The 12,441-nt window shown below is 40.1% G+C and overlaps 1 protein-coding gene across 1 annotated transcript in view; it reads right to left on the bottom strand.

Moving 5' to 3' along the window:
- ptprsa (protein tyrosine phosphatase receptor type Sa) overlaps positions 1-12,441 on the bottom strand; it is a 174,802-nt gene that overhangs the window by 103,927 nt on the left and 58,434 nt on the right. The window lies entirely within an intron of this gene.

Raw genomic sequence — 12,441 nt, 5'->3', positions numbered from 1 at the left:
AGGATCCTTGGCACCCTCATACTGGTCAGTGGACACTTCAATAATACTCCTGTCTCTCATTAACGAACAATTTCACACAACAAGTGGACCTTGCAGTGAAAGGGAAGAAAACTCTGCACCTCCTGTATGTCAATGAAAAGCAAGCATGCGACTCATCTTACGCTCTTTTGTTGTATCACAACTTCATACACCTTGTGACCACCAACATGTCACTGATGGAAAAGCAGGCGGCCAACATAATTTCGTAGACAGGCGCACATGTGGTCGGCGTAAAAATTGAATTCAAGTGATGACCTTCATTTTCGTATCAGGGCAAGTCTAGTTTATGCAGACCACGCTGCGCCTCGTTGGCCATTCCTGCGGCCTAAGGGCGTTTTCTATTTCACGCTGCCAGCGCACCTGACACTTTGTTGGCAGAAAGTAGACTAGACTTTAGTCAAGGTGAAACGCGGTCTAAGTTGTGGTGCAGGTGGTATAACATGATTTTGATGGATTTGATATAGGCGCAGGCTGATTCTGTGGTCCGCTGATACATGCAGTGGATCTCATATCTTATTTCTTTCATAAATATGACATCAGCCTAGTCAACTCTGTATCATCTCAAGTGGAGATCTTCTAGCAGTTCCTTATAAACGTACTTTGCACACGCTGTTCTCCTGCATGGACTCCTGCGAGTCCGTTATGCTTCCACCGTGTACACCGCCTTTCCTACGTTGAATTTAAAGGAACTGAGGGGAGTCGCTTCGATTGGCCAGTAATCAAATTGGCTGTGTTCACTCCCACAACAGCACAAACGGCCATTTTTAACTGAACCTGTCTACGAAAATACCAAAAGAAAGAAGTTAGACTGCATTTTGTGGTACACTTGCGCTGTGCATGAAAATAGGGCCCAAAGACTGTGACTGTTTGCTTTAAAGACACAGAGGGGGCACTGCAGGAATGTCTCAATTTCACCAACTTGTTTTGTGTTTTTACAGAAAATATTCTTTTTTTTTTTTTTTTTTTAAATCCTTTTTAAACTGCTTGAACACTTGTATTTCCCCTCTGGGGACTCATAGGGGATATCTTGAAAAAGAGCTTCTAGATAGTCCCACTCTTCTACCCTCTGTTGGGTTTCACTCCACACTCTGCTTGGCTCAAACCCCTATTGTTGAATTTTGATCCCACTGGGCTTTGACTGAGCTGCTGATCCCTGTGACCACAGCAGCATCAAACTGCATAGAGCACATATAAAGAGTCAGGAAGTCAAATACATGGACAGCATTGATATTTTGTTAGAATATATTTTGCAGATGAACTATTCCCACAGACTCGTGACTACAAACCACATCATATTAGGTACAGTGAAATAAATTACTGCTGATAACAGGATTGAAATCAAATGTTCTTTGTGTTCTAAATTATCTTTTTATTGGAAAGCTAATCATTTCCGTTCTTATTGTGGATACATTGTTACACATTGCTCTTGTTCAAATTGATTTGACTTGTGGAAAATAAAAAATTAGAATACTAACTTTGTCATTCCTACTACATTAAAAGAGAACACCAATTGCAGGAAGATTCAGTTGAAATTAGATTAAACAGGTACAGTATACTTACTGACAAAAGTACATTACTATTTTTATTTTGTCATTTACCTTCCTATTTTCCTGCCAAGTAAATACATTCACATTTAAAAGGAATATTTATCCCAAACAAGTTATTTATATGTGAGTGAATCTCTGTCCTACAGTGCCTAATAATGTGAGTGGTGGCTCCATTAGTCCTACAAAGTCTTCAACACATATCTCAGTTGCCTTTCTTTTAGTTTTTTTTCTGGATGGGTGCTTTAAAAAAAAACAAAAAAAAACACTGTTTTCTAACATAAACCCTACTGTGTGTTTGGCCCTATTGAGAGCCATTACACTTCCCGTATTTTGAACATTTTTTCTCCTTGTCTGCTTAAGCATCAATAAAAGTCAGCTACTTTTAAACTGTGCTTCTTCGATAGAGTTTCAAAACCCTGGGATGTCCCCTTGTGTGCAAAGTGTGATACCTGTATGTGGTTGAACATTTTGGGATCCATAATATGAAATATAGCTTCATTTTTATTTGAGGCAATGTCTGTGTCATAGGCACACCGCCTCTTCTCCATTATACACATTTGAACAACTGTATTTCCTACCAGGCTTTCAAAAGAATGTTATTAATCGAACCATCTTGTTTGTTTGTTTGTAGCGTGTCAAAGGGGCCGCCATCAGTGTTCTTTTGCCCCTGTGCTTTCTATTTCTTTCCATCCTACAATGCATGTCATGTTGGTGAATATACCTATAAAGGTCTCAGCTGTGCTGCAATGTAATAACATTGTAAACGCGCAAGTCCCAGCCCATCTTTTTCTTTTATTAATTGCAGTCCTTTATTTAATTCCGACCCTTTGTCCTTGTAATATATATCTTGGTACTAATCTGTCCATTCAATATATTATTTAGGTGGTATACACACTGGCAGACATTGAAAAAGGTACAACATTCGTGGAAGTACATTTATCCTAAATGACTATATCCTAAAGCTTGGGCTGAAACATGAACTAACTATCGGCCATCTTTGTAAAGTCAGAGTTTATCTTTCAATTTAAAGGGCCATATTTAATATCAACTAGAGGAGGGTCTTTAGGCACTGAAACAGCAAGTTATTTAATGGACTGTGCCTGACTGGTTTTTCGAACAGCAACCACACACACAATGACCCAAGCCAAGATTGCCACCCTTCATTGGTTGACTTTGAGGAGTTGCCTGGGCCACGGCGGAGTGGGAGAGGCATTTGTCTGTGTCCGACACATCTTCCAGATTTACAGAGGATCTGCAAAATATATTTGACAACGCTGTACATGGAAAAGATGCAGCTGAATGCTTTACATCCCTTTGTCAAGCTTCCCAAAGTTTGGCGGAATTACCAGTTGAGTTTAGAACCCTTGCCATAAAGGGTAAATTCAATTATGAAGCTTCCCAGGTAGTACTGCTCCACACTCTCAATTAATATGTCATGGTTCAGTTGGCTTCCCGAAATAAACTATTTTACTCAGACTTGTCAATCTTTCCATAAAAATGTATTGACTTCTCAGAGACCATCAGGGACAGCATAATGACAGCCGACAACTGCACCCAATCCTAATAATTTTTCATCAATGGCCAGCCATAGACCCACTCATCAGTCACAGCAATCATTTCAAGACGTTCCCATTTCTGAAGTTGTCATGCCCATGCGCCAAACGCCTGATACAGCCAGTAAAAGGACAGGCTCAATAGAATTGGTGAGCCGTGGCTAGTTCCTACTCATGCCGTCTACTTTTCACCTCCCCACTCCCCTTTTTTTGGACATGCCAGTCTCTAGCCTTGTCCCCTCTGGTCAACTGTGGCACAGATGATAACTTAACTACCACATCAGCCATACACCCTTACTGGACAGTTATTGTCCCGCGTAGACCAGCAGACGGTGCCCGTCTCTTTCCAAACCTCTGCTAACCAGTGTCAGCTAGCGGTAATCATGTTTTTGTTTTGTTTTTCTTTTAAATTACATTTTTGACTGTCTTCAAACTCCCCTAATATGGATTGCTGGCTTAAAATACACAAACCAGCTATTGACGGACAAAGCGACTAAGATGATTAACTGCATCGTGTATTTTTTGGGGGTCATAACTATTTGAAATTCGCCCCAGTACCTAGTCTTATCATTCAACCAGAAGAGCCTAATCTCAACTCCTTTGCAAATGTTGGACAAGTTTCAGCAAGGAAGTTCCTTCCTCCTCATTGCCCGTATGATTGTGCCATTGAGCTCTAGACTGCAGCCACCCTCCCAAGTGAATGACTTTAAAACATCTCACGAATCGAACAAGAAGCTATAGAGATGTAGAAGTCAGTCTTTTAGGAGCAGGTATTATCTGACCCTTGCCCGCCTCGGTGGGTACAGTATTTTTCTTTGTTGGGTAGAAGGATGAAACAATAAGACCCTACATTGACTAAAAGGGGTTTAGTAACGTCAACATAAAGAACACATACCCCCTTTCCTTTGTTCGAGCGAACCTTCACCCCACTACATGGAGCTGGTACGTTTTATTTACTTATTTACAAACTTGTCTGCATTAGGGAGAAAGATGAGCTTTCAATACTATTGGGTCATTACAAATACCATATAAAGCCTAGTGGTTTAACCAACGTGTCATTGCCATTCCGGGCCCTGGTAAATGATGTCCTCTGAAATGTGTTAAAGAAGTTTGTTTTTGTCTACCTGGAAGGCATTCATATTTTTTTGATCACTTCTACAGATGGTTCGTAAAGACGTACAGCCACGTTGCAGCTCGACTCACTGCTCTAACTTCCCCCACAATTCCATTTCACTGGTCTGAGGAGGCTGACGCCACCTTCAGCAACGTCAAGTCAATTTTCATCTGCTCCTGTGCTCATTCATCCTGAGCCTTCTGGTCAGTTTATTGTGGCGGTGCATAGCTCTGAGGTAGACGTGCAAACCTGTCTGTTCACTAACTGGAGTTGGCTGACACTTCCTGCTTGACTTAGATTCATAATCCACTAGCCATTCTTTGTCAATGATTCTAGTTGCTGACCATGGAGACAAAGACTCTGTCTTTCGTCACCACTGGCAAAGTATATGCTGAAAAAAAATACATCCACTAAGCCCAGCTCTGCATTCCTCTGCCCGTTACCCATGCCTAGCCAGTCATGGTCCCACATAGCGTTGGGTTTTGGTCAGCTCATGGATCGATTTGCTAAATCCACCCACTCCATTACCCTTGTCATATTCTATTCTGCTACTGAAACTTCAAAGTTATTAGTCCAACACGTTTTCCATATCCATGGCATCTCCTGATCTTCTTTCAGAACCTTACAGACCTCTGTGACCTCAACTTTTTTTAAGGATCCATAAGTGAGGATCACTCTACGCCATGCAGAGACCAACCGGAGTAGCTTTTCCACAAATGAGACCATTGTCGATGATTTCTTCTCTGTGGCCACCAGTACCCCTGTTAATCATCCATTCTGGCGTCTGGAGCATCATACGTCTTGTAGCTTTTGTTCTAACCTCACGTGTAGCATTTGCATCCCCATGATAATTTCTTCAGTGTTTTAGACACTGGCCTATGCTTTTTTTGACTCACCTTTGGCTTCATCCAAACAGACATTCCCTTAAAAATATCTTCTTTAAGCACATGAAATCGTTATTCATTTAATCTGCAAAACCTTCTGAACTTTCACCAAATCAGCTTCAGGCCAGCTTCTTTACCAGTGGTTTGCATAGTTTTCCACTCTCATTGAGTGTTAGCTATAGTGGGTATTTCTTAGCATTACTGCGCCGCATCTTTCCCCTTATCTCCATCCTAAATAAGTGATAGACCATTTGGTATACTGGTGTCTTAACCCCTCACCCCTGTTGTCTTTAGTCTGGATGGTATTCTATGTTTGTATAAGTATTTCTTTATTTACTCTGGTTCTGTCAGGAGCCTAGTTATCACACTGCCATCACTAAAGATTCCTAGCTGGAAGTTTAATTCGATCATGGTATGGTGACATAATAGACACTAGGAAGACTGACACTGTACTCAGTCTGTATGTACACCATCAATTGTTAAATATTGTCATCAGCTTCTTCTCTGCTCTTTCTTTAATTTTTACAGTATGTAGAAGGACAGGAGGTCTTAGATGTCTTGCTGATATAGCCAAGCTTATTCTTCACTGTCTCTTTTAACACAAACAGGTAAACAGAAGTAAACATCTATTCAGACCGGCTGTTGGCATGCTTATTTGCACCCACGCTACAAACAATAAACCAGGTTTCTCTCGCTCGTGCATACAAACATGGACACACGTGCACACACACCCACACACCAAAACCTTTCACGATGTGCCTAATTATTTTATTTTTTTGCAATTCAGCACAATACCGTGCAATCACATTGTTCTCTAAAACAAATATTTAAAAGGTATTCAAGCTGTCAACACCAAAACCTAACACTATTGGCAATACAAAAAAAGGGGCAAAAGTAAGACAGACAAAAGCAATGCAAATCAAAACAACAACGAAACAAAGAAAAGGTCACCTAAAGAAAAATAGAGTGCTGGAGAATAGTTTGGTACATTACAAGCTAATGGCAAGAACATAGTGACTAAGACATGCAACATGTCCGACAAGTTTGAGTGTACTGTGCCCGACTGTTATTGACACTGCCTTTGGATTTCCGGCCCTGTTTTACTACGCTTTTTCTGCATTTTTGCAACTTAAGAGTGCAAATTATTTAACTGTAACTACTGAACACAAACTAATAAAGGTGTAAAAGTTCCACCCATCCATTATCCAAGCTGCTGATCCTCATGAGGGTTGCGGACATGCTAGAGTCTATCCCAGCTGTCTTCGGGCAGTAGGTACACCCTGAACTGGTTGCCAGCCAATTGTAGGGCACCCATAGACAAACAATTGTTCACACTCAGAATCATACCCAGGCACAATTTAGAGCATTCAATTAACCTACCATGCATGTTTTGTTATGTAGGACCCCTGTACTGTAAGGTGGACGTGCTAACCAGTCTCCTGATACTCTTACATGGAAAACCATCCATCGTACCACCAGGTGTAAAACAATAAATATAAAAATACAAAATCAATGTAGTGTCGTAATTAATTACAAAAATAATGAACACAACCTCACACAAACAATGGTGAAATAAACACCTCTAGATGGTGATTTATGGTTTTAACAAAACATTTATTTACCAGCACTATCAAAATCCACTTGCCAATTGGGGGACTGAAAAACACCCTAACAATACAAAACATGAATATATAGTATGCTGACAAAAATATATTTACCTGTCCATTCTCCACCCAATGGGAAATTACTCCATCCAGGAGGAGGAGGGAGGCTAAAAATATATTTAAGGAATCAGTGTGGTGGATAAAAAACAAGCTTGGAACTTGGCATGCAGAGAGCAACAGCTTTGGAAAGACTTTAGAGAGACTGTGATGAGAGACCGAGAGGGTTTGATTGGTTCCACCTGGTTGGGAGTGGTAAACCAAAGTACGCTTCACTTGAGCACCCACATGCTATTCTGCACTACTTTTGCAATATAGAAAAATATAATACAATTAAAACATCTATCAATCACAGCTTTTGCTCCTTGAGAAGATGTTTTGGCAAGATTCATTCATACAATAGCAATCATGAGGCTACAGGCTGCAGCACAGTCCAAGAAGTATACAAACCAGAAAACTCCCATTTCTTCAAACAACAGAAGCTGACAGTATGGTAAGTGGAAAAGTTACCATACTCCTGATACTCTTACATGGAAAAAAGGCAACAAATCCCATAACAAAGAAATAATTATGTTCCTATAAGTGAGAAAAAAAAAAAACACAGCTCAAACAGCATGTTCAGTCAGCTCTCAAGAGTACGCCTTGTTCGCTTGTCGGCCTTCCTTCCAATAACTCCCAGAGGACTATGTGCAGCCAGATGGATGGATGGATGATCTTGGCTATTCGGCTAAGGTTTTAGGATAGCCAAGACAGCATCACAGTCAAAGATAATTAAACTTGCCCTTGCCGCATACAGACAAACACAGAATGGTCACTGAAACTAAAGTGTCACCAGTCTCTTCATAGTATTAAAAATTAAAATAAAATTAATAACTTTGAATTGTCACGCATGTGTTTATTCACATATTTACAATATGGAATACAGTACACACATTTGCAGGGCTGAATACAGCGAGGTTGCTTCCATTGACTATATATGAGAATGCTTTGTGACTTGAATTGGATTCTACCTTCGGCCACAATGGGGAGTGGGATTCTGGTCAAGATAATACCACAAAATACAATACTGCTTTATAAGCCATTTTAAACATTAAACTAAAACTTTTCGGGAGTTAAAACAGTGGCAGGAACCCACCAGTGCGCTACCACTGTACTTAACAGTTCAATAGATTGGCAAATAAGTGTATGTGGAACGTATGTGAGTTTATGTGTGTGACAAGCTCACCGCCGTATGATAATGTAGATACACTGATATAGTGCACTCCATTAACCATTTTGATTGAATTGGATTTTCATCTGTTGGACTTTTTTTGGTTGTTTGTTTTTTGGGACGGACAGACGGAGTGACGATAGACGAACTGGCGGAATGGCGAAATTTACTGACGGAAGCGTTGGCTGAAGCACGGTTAAAAAAGCATGATGTACTGACAATGACAGATGGGTGCCCATATATATATATATATATATATATATATATATATATATATATATATATATATATATATATATATATATATATATATATATATATGTATATATATATATATATATATATATATATATATATATATATATATACATATATATATATATGTCATGTCATCTTCCAAACCGCTTATCCTATATAGGGTCGCGGGGAGTTGCTGGAGCCTATCCCAGCCGTCAATGGGCGAAGGCAGACTACACCCCGAACTGGTCGCCAGCCAGTCGCAGGGCACACATAGACACTGTCACTGAGCATATATATATATACATATATATATATATATATATATATATATATATATATATATATATATATATATGAGAGCGCAGGCAAGTGTACGATTACAGTTCCTAAAACCCGCTGCCCACTCCTGCGCCTCCTCCTTTTTATTTTCTTAGGAGTCCCTGATTACAAAGGTGTCCCAGCTCTAAGGAAGAGGGTAGCGAAACCAGCTGTAACATTCTGAACTTGTTTTGTCTATGTGCGTGTGAGCTTTTATCATCCATATGTGGAAGCAAAGCACACCAAGCAAGTTGGGCCTAGACATGGAAAAAAGCTAAACCTAAACCCACAAACTAATAAAGCTAACAAGCCTAATCATGAAAAATCTAACAGATGCATCATGATATACATTATTATTGTTACACTACAATAAAACGATGAAACACCTGCGACTTTCTGCGAGCGCCCCCGCACCTTGCGACGTTTAATGTGACATCATTTATTAATTAATTTTTACTGATGAGCCTTAACCCAGCCAATAGATTTACCGATCGTCTCGTCACATCTGACCGATGAAATTACCGAACACGCCACAGTGGACCAATGAAACTGTCAGAGTGCGCCCACATAGAGAGGTGATTTGCGTAGTTCAGTGGGGGGCTTTCATGATGTAATCTTTTACCAAAATTGGCCGCATGCGATGAGTGAATGAAGTGTAAAGTGTACTGTAACGCTTACAAGAGCAACTATTGCTGATGTTTGCTGGTAGATCCTGACAGCGTAGAGCAGGGTCAAGAAAGCCACTATTATTAACAGATTTCAAAAGGCTGCACCTCTGCGTGTCAAAGAGGGCAGCTCAAGCTCACCCGCAAATTTGCCTTGTAATGCAACAGACACCAGCCACAACGAAAGAGAGACTGAGAACGTGTGAACAAAGGAGTTTTGAGGCTGTTGAAGAAGGCTTTAGTGGGTTTAGTGCACAGGAGGAGGAAGGTAATGATAGCAATTAGTGGCTTTTCTGGAGCCTACTACATGTGTAACTAGCCATGTTGGGTGTTGTTTGGAAAAAAAAAACATTTACCAGTAGTAATTAAAAGTTGTTGTTTTGTTTTTTTAATCCATCTGTGTGACCTCTTTCTTAGCAAATATCCCATGTTATAATGTGTAGACCAGCAGCTAAATTTAATAATATTAAGCAGTCAATATATGTACAGACTGTTTTTTATGGCTAAATCTGCCAACAAATACCCAGCCAAGCCAGCCATCTTGACATCCCAGAACACGACCGCTGCCTTTAATGTCGATGTGGCCCATGCGGCTTGTCCCATAATCCACTATGCCCCTGTTCCAAGAGCCAATGTTTTTTTTCCACCTCACCTATTCCACATTGCCCCCTTTGTCCCCCTTCATCTCCATCCAAATCCTCATTTAAATGTTCTGTCTGTTGCTCATCTGGTTTCCTCCACTTTCATCTCTCCTTAGCCTTTGTCTCATTGCAGCAAAACTTTATCTTCTCCATTGCTTCCTAAGATGCATCATTTCATCAGATTTCTTAATAATGTGTTTTTCCTTTATGTTATCCATCTTTCACAACTGACAGTTTTCTGTGCTTTATTTTCATTGTGCCAATACAATTTGAAAATAATTTAGAAAACATAACATAATCCTTGGAATTTCCTGTACAGTAGTACATATATATTTGTTTTATATTGGTGATTTGATCTTCCCTCAAAAGTAGTAGCAGCAGTTTGGATATTTATTCAGATTTTGTTTTTTTTTGTTGTTAAGACAACAAGGCGGCACGGTGGTCGACTGGTTAGCACGTCCGTCTCACAGTTCAGAGGTTGTGGGTTCGATCCCGGCCGCCTTGTGTGGAGTTTGCATGTTCTCCCCATGCCTGGGTGGGTTTTCTCCGGGTACTCCGGTTTCCTCCCACATTCCAATAGCATGCATGGTAAGTTGATTGGACTCTCTAAATTGCCCCTAGGTGTGATTGTGAGTGCGGTTGTTTGTCTCTGTGTGCCCTGCGTTTGGCTGGCAACCAATTCAGGGTGTCCCCCGCCTACTGCCCGAAGACAGCTGGGATAGGCTCCAGCACGCCCCGCGACCCTTGTGAAGATAAGCGGTATCGATAATGGATGGATGGATGTTAAGACAACAAAATAAAAAGTAGAAAGAACCCGCTGAGACAAGTGAACTTAAAACTACAGGCGGTAAATTGGGCTATTTGCTCGTACCATACTGAGAAGGACAATAGATCCCTTTTCAGTTGCAAAATAACGGGGACCTCAACACATTTCTTTCTTTCTGTGTTCTTGCCTGAGCAGGAAAAATGCTGTCCTCTGCAATCTGGGGGAAACTTTGTCAAGATAATTTCATTCACTCCACAGGTTTCTTATGCTCCTATGGATTGCCCAACATTTTCCCCATGCTTACTACCACAGATACAGTACATACACAAACAAACACATACCTGTGTTTAGGTTTCCAGTTCTCTTGTTATCAACCCATCCTGTATCCAGTATTTTACTGAACTTAGTCTGTATATTTATAGCAAGATATTGTAATGGTTGTCCGGGAAATTTAAAATCCTATCCGGGAGTATGACCTTTATATGACTTTATATCAAGATATATGACATAAAATACACAAACTGTCAAAAATGTCCAAGATCCATGGCCTTTCAAAGACAGTATCCTTGAAGCATTTGCACCACTCTAGCTACTGAGAACAGTATCCAATTTTATAAAATACTTTTTTTTCTTCTTTTGTGTGTGGTGGGCAAGCCTGGCCTAAACCTCCCCACACACATCCCACCTCATCCCTCTGACAGCCAGCAGGGCCTACCATGTGCATTGTCAGCCAAATATAGCTCCGCTTCATCCAGTCCATGGCAGATGGCAGCGGGAGAGAACAGATAGGACGTGGGGTGTGTGTGCGTGTGTGTGTGGTGGCGTGTGTATGCGTGTGTGTACGTGAGAAGACAAATCTGCGTGACCATGCTCTATCTTCCTCTCAGAACATATGGTAGTAGGTAAAAAGAAAACTAACACCTATAGGAGGAAAAAGCAAACCTGAGATTTCCGGTACCTGATAATCTCATCTTTGTGTCTATCAACATCTTTCTGCTCACACTTGCATTTATAGTTAAACAGAAGGTCTTCCATGAATGGCCAGCGGATTATAGCCGCAGAACTGGAAAAATGATTAATAGCCTTCTCTACACCAATCCATTTGTTATTAGGCCTTAAAGGCCTAGGCTATACAATTATTGGGTTTTTTTTCCCCTCACAGTTCATACAGAAGCTTCCATTATCCACATTATTGCTGACTGATGTCCAAATAATGTATACAATTCTTTACCTTTAATAATGAAGTGAATATTGCTATTCTTTTGTTAACACTTACAAAAAAGTGTTATATGGGCTAGTTTAATGAATGACGATTATTTTTATTATTAAACTTGCATATCTACAACCCTGAAAAAAATGTTGCTCCTGAAAAATTTAATTGGATATGGCCAGCTTTACATGGGACTGTATAATATTTTCATTTTGATCAACAAAAGACTTCCAGCCTTACGTTAACCTAAATAGTGCATTCCTGCGTTAACCTAAATAGTGCATTCCTGTTTATTGATTATCTTACAATTGATTAATACAGTACACAAAAGTTGCAAAATGTTGTGAAAATATCGGATTGTGAGTTCTACTTCCCACCTGATGTAAAAACGCTCAAATGAGAAGCCGGAATCATGTGCAACTATATGAAATCTGGTCACATTTGGAATATTGTTTAATATGTGATCAGCCAAGTAAAAGATTCCCTCCATCTGTGACAAATGCACTACAGAAACCCGTAAGGTAGGATATCATCATAAAAACACCGCAAGAGCTCAATGATGTCCACTTAGTGATTTATTATATAATTTGTCC

Source organism: Filicampus tigris, chromosome 12, assembly GCF_054856515.1.
Source record: "Filicampus tigris isolate MCC_2025a chromosome 12, RoL_Ftig_1.0, whole genome shotgun sequence".
Lineage (NCBI taxonomy): Eukaryota > Metazoa > Chordata > Actinopteri > Syngnathiformes > Syngnathidae > Filicampus > Filicampus tigris.
Note: the sequence above shows the minus strand (reverse complement) of the source record. Positions and strands in the feature narration are given on the sequence as shown.